This window comes from Puma concolor, chromosome A2 (assembly GCF_028749965.1).
Source record: "Puma concolor isolate L17-30 chromosome A2, mPumCon1.1.hap2, whole genome shotgun sequence".
Lineage (NCBI taxonomy): Eukaryota > Metazoa > Chordata > Mammalia > Carnivora > Felidae > Puma > Puma concolor.
The window spans coordinates 53,839,634-53,850,456 of record NC_141668.1 but is presented as its reverse complement, the minus strand read 5'-3'; positions in this window follow the sequence as shown (position 1 = coordinate 53,850,456).

Genomic DNA, 10,823 nt, shown 5'->3' with positions numbered 1-10,823 from the left:
CTATTGTTGATAGTGCTCCTATAAACATTGGGGTGCATGTGCCCCTTCGAATCAGCATTGTTTTATCCTTTGGGTAAATACCTAGTAGTAAGATTTCTGGATCCTACAGTAGTTCCATTTTTAAATTTTTGAGGAGCCTCCATACTGTTCTCCAGACTGACTGTACCGGTTTGCATTCCCACCAAGAGTGCAAAGGGGTTCCCCTTTCTCCACATCCTAGCTAACATCTGTTGTTTCCTGAATTATTAATTTTAGCCATTCTGGTTTTGATTTGTATATCATTGTGGTTTTGATTTGTATTTCCTGATGATGAGTGATGTTGAGCATCTTTTCATGTGTCTGTTTGCTATCTGGATGTCTTCTTTGGAAAAGGGTCTATTCATGTCTTCTGCCCCTTTCTTCACTGGATTATTTTTTTATTGTGTGCTAAGTTTGGTAAGTTCTTTATAGATATTGTATACTAACCTTTTATTCAATATGTCATTTGCAAATATCTTCTCTCATTCTCTTGGTTGCCTTTTAGTTTTGTTGATTGTTTCCTTTGCTGTCCAGAAGCTTCTTATCTTGATGAGGTCCCAATAGTTCATTTTTGCTTTTATTTCCCTTGCCCCTGGAGACATGTCAAGTAAGAACTTGGTTCAGCCAAGGTCAGAGAGGTTGTTGCCTGTTTTCTTCTGTAGGATTTTGATGATTTCCTGTCTCACATGTAGATTTTTCATCCATTTTGAATTTGTGTGTATGGTATAAGAAAGTGGTCCAGTTTCATTCAGCATGTTGCTGTCCAGTTCTCCCAGAATCATTTGCTAGAGACTTTTTCCCATTGGATATTCTTTCCTGAAATTCCTCATTTCTTCTACTTTTAAACATACATATGCTTATTAGTCTTTATAAGCCAATCAAAACAGGAGAACTGATAAATTTTAGAGAATTTATAACCTAATTTATTTATTTATTTATTTTTAATTTTTAATGTTTATTTATTTTTGAGAGGGGGGAGGGGCAGAGAGAGAGGGAGACACAGAATCCCAAGCAGGCTCCAGGCTCTGAGCTGTCAGCCAGAGCCTGGACAATGCGGGGTTCAAACTCATGAACCATGAGATCATGACCTGAGTCGAAGTCCAACGCTTAACTGACTGAGCCAGCCAGGTGCCCCTATAACCTAATTTATTAATTTGCACTGGAGGTAGACAAGATATACCAAGATATATTTCTCAGAAAATACTTCCCACTCACACAATTGAGGAATCTGATCAACTCCTGGGCAAGCTACAGTGTATAGCTGGATTTTTCTTTATTTTATTGTAAACCGTGTGGTGCTTGTTCCGTCTGACTGTGAGTGAAGTTAAGGACTGAACTCTAAGGTTTATTTTTCTTTATATCTTGACTTGTCTCATTTGGGTACTTCTCTGTAATTATTTTCTTTTGAGTGAGAAGAGAAAAAGTGGTGTACGATAGCCCCCCACCCCCCATCTGCCCTTTCACTTTCTGCAGTTTCCATTACCTGAGGGTAACCTCGGTCAAGAAGTGGATGATCTTCCTTCTGACTTATTGTCAGAAAGGAGGCCAATAGTAGTTTAATACTATGTCACAGTGCCTGCGTCATTCACCTCCCTCCATCTCATCATGTAGCCATTTTATCATTTCACATCATCACTAGAAGAAGGGTGAGTACAGTACAATAAGATATTTTGAGAAACCATATTTACATAACTTTTACTACAGTATATTGTTATAATTGCTCTATTTAATTATTATTGTTATTAATCTCTTACTATGCCTAATTCATAAATTAAATGTTATCACAGGTATGTACGTTTAGGAAAAATTGTGGTATAGGTAAGGTTCAGTATTATCTGTGGTTTCAGACATCCACTGGGAGTCTTGGAATGTATCCCCCATGGGTAACGGAGGCTACTGTATTCAGAACCTTCTGTTTTCTCTGGAGGTCATAAAATACCAGACAAGCTAGCAGTGATCCTGCTTTGTGCATTCCAACTCAAATTCTGGCTTATTCCCACAGTTGATTTCAAAATTATACAAACTACATGAAGCTCTTTCAGAGGTCAGAGCTATCTGTTTTCAAGTCCACACAAAACCAATGTCATGAATTTAAGTCTTTGTGTGCATTTTCTTCCCCTTGATGGTACATCTGTCTGATTGAATTATATACCCTATAGTGTGTACACATTTATTTTCTAAATTTTTGAGAGAAAGTAAGCACAACCACTATTACTGGACACAGATATAGAAAGAACTATAATTATCCATAAATCATTTAACAAGGCTAATTACTTTTGTGAAGTAGGGTAAAGACAATATTCATCTACACACACATAGTAAAAGGACTAGTGACCTCTATGTCACAACTACAGCACTGGGTTTGCAAAACTCACTGGTAGGTTGCAGCTGAGTAACAGGATGACTAAGAATACACAGTGGATCTCAAAGCCACTCAAGTTGGCTATTCTTTGATCCACAGGCTACTCTCCATTCTAGTGGGAATAACTTTATTTTCTTCTTAAGTGATTTTAACTCATAATGGTGCACAAACAAGACAAAACACAGAGAGAAAGCCAGGAGATGTCAGAATCCTCCAGACAAACAAATAAATATGAACCGACAAGATTTCTTTTCATCTTTCATTGAACAGAAACCAGATTCTCTGTCATCTTCCGGTCAAAAGAGACCAGATTCTTGGACCATATAATCAATGCCATGCTTCCAATGAAAGTCATAAAAAATGGTGGGCAATGCAAACTCACCCAGAAACAAGATATCAAAAAAGAAACAGAAAAAGAGAAATAGTGAGTGAGACTGAAAGCAGTATTGTGGCACAAGATATCCCCCCAGGAGCTGGAAGACTTGCCTTGACATAGGTTCTCACGTGTGGTATGCCTGTCTGGCAATGCAATTTTGTTGGTGCTCATGAATGACACCCCAGGATATCTCAGTGAAACCTCCAAATCACTTGTACACTGTATTTTCTTTTCATGATATTTTAAATTTCCCATGCATTATCCATGGCCATGCTTTCAAAATCCCAGCCTAATGTGTTTCTGCCACAGGAAACAGTTTTCAACTCACTGCTTCAAGAACATTCCCCAGAATGGTGTTTTCCAAACTGAGAACAGGATGAAGAATTATTGAAAAGGATCCATCAGCACTTACACATATTGACTGTGAACAAAGTAAATAATAGACTTCACACATGAATTAAACAATACTTTATAAGTCTTTTATGCTGCTGTGGTGAATAAAATACAAATTAACTTAGAAATGACTAAATTCATAGTCCCTTTTTTGTACATTATCTATTTGTCACTCAGATACTAAGTCCAGATACTAAAAGTTGATGCCACTTGGCAGGAGTGAAGGGGGCAAATAATGCTCTGAATATGTTCTACATGAATATCTTCATATATGCATGGAGAGAAATTAAAAAAAAATTGTAATGTTTATTTATTTTTGAGAGAGAGAGAGAGAGACAGAGAGTGAGCATGAGAGGCAGAGGGGCAGAGAAAGGAGACACAGAATCTGAAGCAGGCTTCAGGCTCTGAGCTATCAGCACAGAGCCCGATGTGGGGTTTGACCTCACAGAGTGAGAGATCATGACCTGAGCGAAGTCAGATGCTTAACTGACTGAACCACCCAGGCGCCCCTGCATTGAGAGAAATTATTTGGGGATGGGGGAGGCTATCATAAATTAACCTATACATTTTTTCTTGACACAGTAAAAGTAGGGACAGCTTACTGAAGGTGGTTCTCCCTGAAAAGATAGGGGCAGGGAAAGGAGCTTGACTTTCCTATGTGCAATTTCTTGTGAAGAGAGGTAGGATCCCAGAGAAGAAAGGTAGTCCTTCTTCTTAGTCTTTGATGTTGAAAATGGGGAAGCTAGCTTCAATTCCATGTTCCTGGGGCGTGCTCTGTCCTGTAAGGGGCTGTAAGTTGAGAGTATTGTGTCTTAAGCTTTTACTCATCCATTGGGGCTCAACACAGGTGGAATGTAAGGATTTCATGATTAGGTTTGAGTGGGATTTGATTTTCTTTAAGGATCTGTGTGAAAGGCTTTCTCTACACACAGGGAATACAGTGACAATAATTATATATATATAAATAATTATATATATTATATATTTTAATATTTTAAAATAATTATATATATTTTAAATTTTAGTTAACATACAGTGCAATATTGGTTTAAGGAGTAGAATTCAGTGATTCATCACTTACATACAATATCCAGTGCTCATCACAATAAGTGCCCTCCTTAATACCCATCACCCATCTAGCCCGTCTCCCACCCACCTCCCTCTATAAACCCTCAGTTTGTTCTCTGTTGTTCAGAGCCTCTTGTAGTTTGCTTCCCTCTCTCCTCTTATCCCCCTTTCCATATGTTCATCTGTTTTGTTTCTTAAATTCCACATGTGAGTGAAATAATATGGTATTTGTCTTTCTCTGACTGATTTAATTCACTTAGCATAATATATTCTAGTTCCATCCACATTGTTATAAATACCAATATTTCATTCTTTTTGATTGGTGAGTAATATTCTGTTGTATACCATATCTTCTTTATCCATTCATCAGTCGATGGATGTTTGGACTCTCTCCAAAGTTTGGCTATTGTTGATATTGCTGCTATAAACATTGGGGTGCATGTACCCCTTTGAATGTGTATTTTTGTATCCTTTGGGTAAATACCTAGTAGTGCGATTGCTGGGTCATAAGGTAGTTCTATTTTGCACTTTTGAGGAGCCTCCATACTGTTTTCCAGAGTGGCTGCACCAGTTTGCATTCTTACCAACAGTGCAAGAGGGTTCCCTTTTCTCTGCATCCTCACCAACATCTCTTGTTTCTTGTGTTGTTAATTTTAGCCATTCTGACAGGTATGAGGTCTCATTGTGGTTTTGATTTGTATTTCCCTGATGATGAGTGATGTTGAACATCTTTTCATGTGTCTGTTAGCCATCTGGATGTCTTCTTTCAAAAAGTGTCTATTCACGTCTTCTGCCCATTTCTCAACTGGGTTGTTTATCTTTTGGGTATTGAGTTTGATAAGTTTTTTATAGATTTTGGATACTAACCCTTTATCTGATATGTAATTTACAAATATCTTCTCCCATTCCATAAACTGCCTTTTTAGTTTGGTTTGATTGTTTCTTTTTCTGTGCAGAAGCTTTTTATCTTGATGAAGTCCCAGTGCTTCATGTTTGCTTTTATTATAGTGAAGTGATTTGAAACCCATAATTCAAGGAAGGGGAATAGAAAACAAAGAAGAGTAGGAAAAACTCATCAGAAAATGACAGCTTGAGAAGATGAGGCAAAATTAATTGTGCTGAATAAACGAGAGCACAGACTACTAACTTAGGAAGATTTGTGCTAATGTTAATGTGAAGGAAATTAAAATACCCAGGGGATATTTGCAAATAGGAGCACTTACAGATAGTCTTATTTTCCTAATTCATTTTCATTACTCTTTTAGGGAATTCTGTATTTATGTTTATAATTCACTGAGAGCCTAAAAGGTCTTTATTCCTATTGCATTATCCTAATTTACTTCACAGTTCCAACATTTCCTGTTCTTCTCACTAGCTCTCTCGTCAGAGTCAAATACCCATTCTTGGAAGGTTCCTTGTGCTCTCAGCATGTTTTGCCTTCTGAGCTTTTTACCAGACTTTATCTATAATGCATTCTATAGATCATCAAAGTTTCCTGAATTATCCAAGTTGGAGCTGAATCCAAGCAGACACTTAACTCCTTTGATCTAAGGGAAGGAGAAAATTTTCTGAACTCTTAACTCACTGTGTGTATCCAGTGGGAGAATATGGTCTTTACGTTTAGAGAGTTTTGAAATCCAGAGAATGTATATTTGAATTGTGGACAATTGGTTCAAATTAGACTGAGAACTAGTATGCAAATTTTTAAATGTAGCCAGTATTAGAGTTAATGAAGCAGTTGTTTGCCATATAATATCTCTTTTAAAATACTATTAGAAACTTTAATTTGTCTAACAGTCTTATGTTATGCTTGGCTTTCTTCGATGATATAAATTTTAGACATTTTAATTTGGACCAGAAGATTTTATAGAGCTAATTTTCCCCTATTGTTATATTAGTAGATGTTTTCATTTAATACATAATTTAATCTAAACGGAAGTCTATAAACCAAGAAAAATAGGCCTCTATTGTTTGATATTGAAGATTTGAAGAAGTTACTTTTCAATTTCTTTTATGTGAAAAGGAAGAGTAGGAGATACAGATAGGGGTTGGGGAGAGGGGTTGTTTTCTTTCTTTTCAAAAAACTTTATTTATTTAAATTATTTTTTAAACTTTTTATTTTTAAATAATTATTCACAAGAAAGTACAAAGAAATGTACAGGGAGCTTCTGTGTACCACTAACCTAGCCTCCCCTTGGGGTGCCTGGGTGGCTCAGTCAGTTAAGCGTCTGACTTCGGCTCAGGTCATGATCTCACAGTTTGTGGGTTTGAACCCTGCATCGGGCTCTGTGCTGGCGGCTTAGAGCCTGGAGCCTGCTTCAAATTCTGTGTCTCCCTCTCTCTCTGCTCCTCCCTCGCTCATGCTCTGTCTCTCTCTCTCCTTCAAAAATAAATAAAAACATTAAAAAAAATAAAAAAAATAAACTAGCCTCCCCTTGTGTTAACATATTATATAACTGTAATACAGTATCAATGCCTCTAGACTGACATTGGTATAATCTATAGAACTTATTCTGATTTCAGCTATTCTATAAGTATCATTTGTGCATGCGTGCATATTTGTGGGTGTGTATATCTGTATCATTTATCACAGGCACATCTCTATATAACCACCAGTAGGATAAAGATTCTTGATTGTTGATTCTTGATTCAAGATTCTTCATTACAAGACTCTCTTGTGATACCCCTTTATAGCTACCATCATAAGCTACCTCTTCCCTGAATCCCTAACCCCTGGCAACCACTCATCTGTTCTCTATCACTATAATTATGTTATTTCATGAATGTATAAATGTAATCATACAGTATGTATCCTTTTGAGATTTTTCCATTCAAAATTTCCTTGACTTTCATCTAAGTTGCTGTATCAATAGTTGGTCCTTTCAATTGCTGAGTAATATTCCATGGTATATATGCACCATGGTTTACTTAACCATTTATCTGTTGAGGAGCATTTGGGTACTTAGAAGGTTTTAGATATTATGAAAAAAGCTGTACAAGTTTCTGCATGAAAATAAGTTTTGATTATGCTGGGATATATACTCAAGAGTGCAATTTCTAAGTGGTAAGATCAATCTTAGTTTTGGAAGGAAATTGCTAAACTATTTTCCAGAGTGGCTATATCATTTTATATTCCAACCAGCAATGAATGAGTAATGCAGATTCTTCACATCCTTGCCAGCATTTGATGTTATTACTATTTTTTATTTTAATCATTCTGATACATGCATAATGATGTCATTATGGTTTTAATTTGAATTCCCCTAATGCTATTGAATATCTTTTTATGTGTTCATCATATATACATATATATGTATACATATATATGTGTGTATATATATATATATATACACATATATATGTATACATATATATGTATATATATGTGTATATATATATACATATAAATGTGTATATATATATATATATATATATATATATATATATCCTGTTTGAAATGTACATACTTTTTGTTTACTTTCTCATTGGATTTTTTTTTTTACTTTTGAATTTTGAGGGTTTTTTTTTTTAATTTTTTTTTTTCAACGTTTATTTATTTTTGGGACAGAGAGAGACAGAGCATGAACGGGGGAGGAGCAGAGAGAGAGGGAGACACAGAATCGGAAACAGGCTCCAGGCTCTGAGCCATCAGCCCAGAGCCTGATGCGGGGCTCGAACTCACGGACCGCGAGATCGTGACCTGGCTGAAGTCGGACGCTTAACCGACTGCGCCACCCAGGCGCCCCTGAATTTTGAGGGTTTTTAATGCATTATAGATATTAGTCCTTTGTTGGATATGTTGTTTGTAATGTTATTTTCCATTCTTTAGCTAGTCTTTTTGTCCTCTTAGCAGGGTCTTTTGCACAGTCAAAGATTTTCATTTGCTGAAGTCCTATTTATCAATTTTTCCTTTCCTGGAATATTTATACAGGAACTTTTTAAAGAGCCTCTAGAACAGTGTTTTGGGAATTTTTAGGTATTTTTTTAACCTTTTATTTTGAAATAACCATAGATTCATAAGAAGTTGCAAAGATAGTACACAGGGGTACCCTTGCCTACTTTCTACCAGTGGCTACATCTTATATAACTTTAGTACAATATTATAATTAGGAAATTGACATTGTTACAACGTGTGTGTGTGTGTGTGTGTGTGTGTGTGTGTGTGTGTGTGTGGTCTTATGTCAGTTTATCACACTTAGCTTCATGTAACCACCAACTTATTCAAGACATAGAATGATCTCATCACCACCAAACTCTCCATGGTGCTGCCTCTTCATAGTCACACCCTCCTCCTACCCTCTCTCCATCCCTAACCATTGGCAATCACTAATTTGTTTTCCTTTTCTATAATTTTGTCATTTCAAGAATGTTCTATAATTAGAATTATATGGTATATGAGCTTTTGAGACTGGCATTTTTCACTCAGCATTAAGATCAACTAAGATCCATCCAAGTTGTTGTATGTATCAAAAATTCATTCCTTTTTATTGATGAGTAGTATTTCATGGTATGTATCAGTTTGTTCAACTATTCATTCTTTGTCAGACCTTTTGGCTCTTTCCAGTATTTGGTTATTACAAATAAAATTGCTAGAAACAATAATTGTACAGATTTTTGTGTGGACATAAATTTTCACTCTGCAGTAAATGCCTAGGTATGTGATTGCTGGATGGTATGATAAGTATACATTTAGTTTTTAAAGAAACTGTCAGTCTATCTTCCAGGAATAATTGTAGTATTTTACTTTCTCATCAGCAGTGGGTGAGAGTTCCAGTTTCTCTGCATCCTTGCAAATGTTTCACATCATCACTATTTTCTCAATACCAGCTTTATTGAGATATAATTCACATATTATAAAATTTCTCCTTTTAAAGTGTACAATTCAGTCATTTTTAGTATATTCATGGAATTGTGCACCCATCACCACTATTTAATTTTAGAACATTTTCATGATTCAAAAAGAAACTCCTTACTCATTAGCAGTCACTTTCCATCCCTTATTCCTCGCCAGCCTAGGGCTGCTGCTAATCTTCTTTCTGTTTGTATGAATTTTCCTATTCTGAACATTTTATGTAAATATAACTATACAATATGGCCTTTGGGTCTGGTTTCTTGCACTTGGCTAAATGCTTTCAAGGCTCATCAATGTTGTAGCATGTATCAAAACTTCATTCCTTTTTATAGTTGGATAACATCCGTTTGTGTGGATGTGCCACATTTTGTTTATCCATTTATCTGTTGGTAGACATTTGGGTCATTTCCACATTTTTTGTAATCATGCACAATGCTGCTATGAAAATTAGTGTACAAATTCTTGTGTGGATATGTGTTTTCATGATTCTTTGGCATATACCTAGGATTGAAGTTGATGGGTCATATGGTACCTCTATGTTTAGCATTTTGAGGAAATGTTTTCCAAAACAAGCCATTTTTCAAAGTGGCTTACCCCACTTATATTTTTCCACCAGCAGTATATGAGGATTCTGGTTTTATTATTTTTTTTTTACATCCTTGCAAACATTTGTTATTGTCTATGTATTTTTTTAATTATAGCAATACCAGTGAGTGTGAAAATCATATCTCACTGTGGTTTTCATTTGATAATCTTAATGACTAATGACTAATGATACTGAACAGATTTTCCATGCACATGTTATCCATTTGTATATCTTCTTTGGGGAAATGTCAGTTGAAGTCTTCTGTGCATTTTATAAATATGTTATGTGACATCTTATAAAACTTTAGTACAATATTATACCTTTTTAAAAGTTTATTTATTTTGAGAGACACAGAGAGAGAGAGAGAGAGAGAGAGAGAGGGGGAGAGCAAAGAGAAGGAGACAGAGAATCACAAGTAGGCTTTACACTGCCAGCACAGAGCCTGACAAAGTGCTCAAACCCATGAATCATGAGATCATGACCTGAGCCAAAATCAAGAGTCAGACGCTCAACTGACTGAGCCACACAGGCCCCTCATCATAACTTTTAAATTATTGATTTCTAAGAGTTTTTATATATTCTGAATACAAGTTCCTTATCAGATATTTATTTACATTTTCTCTCATTCTGTTGGTTACCTTCTCTCAGAATAAGCTCTATAGATTGTACCAATGTCAATGTTGATAGCATCCTTTGAAGCACAAAAGTTTTTAATTTGATGAAGTCCAATTTGTTTTTCTTGTGTTGCTAGTGCTTTTGGTACTATATCTAAAAAACTAATGCTTACTCCTAGGTCATAAAGATTCATTTCTGCTTTCTTCCAAGAGTTTTTTAGCTTTAACTATTACATTTAGGTCTATCACTCATTTTGAGTTAATTTTTAACTTATGGTGTGATGTAGGGGTCCAACTTGATTCTTTTTCATGTGGATATTTAGTAGTTCCAGAAATGACTACTCTTTCCCCAGTAATTAGTTTTTGCATTTCTTTTTTTAATTGAAATAGAAATTATTTATTTTTATTGTTTTTAATTTTATTTCCAATATTGTTAGCATACAATGTTATATTAGTTCCAGGTGTACAATATAGTGATTCAACAATTGTATACATTACTCAGTGTCATCAAGATAAGTGTACTTAATCCCCTTCACCCATCCCTCATCCATCTC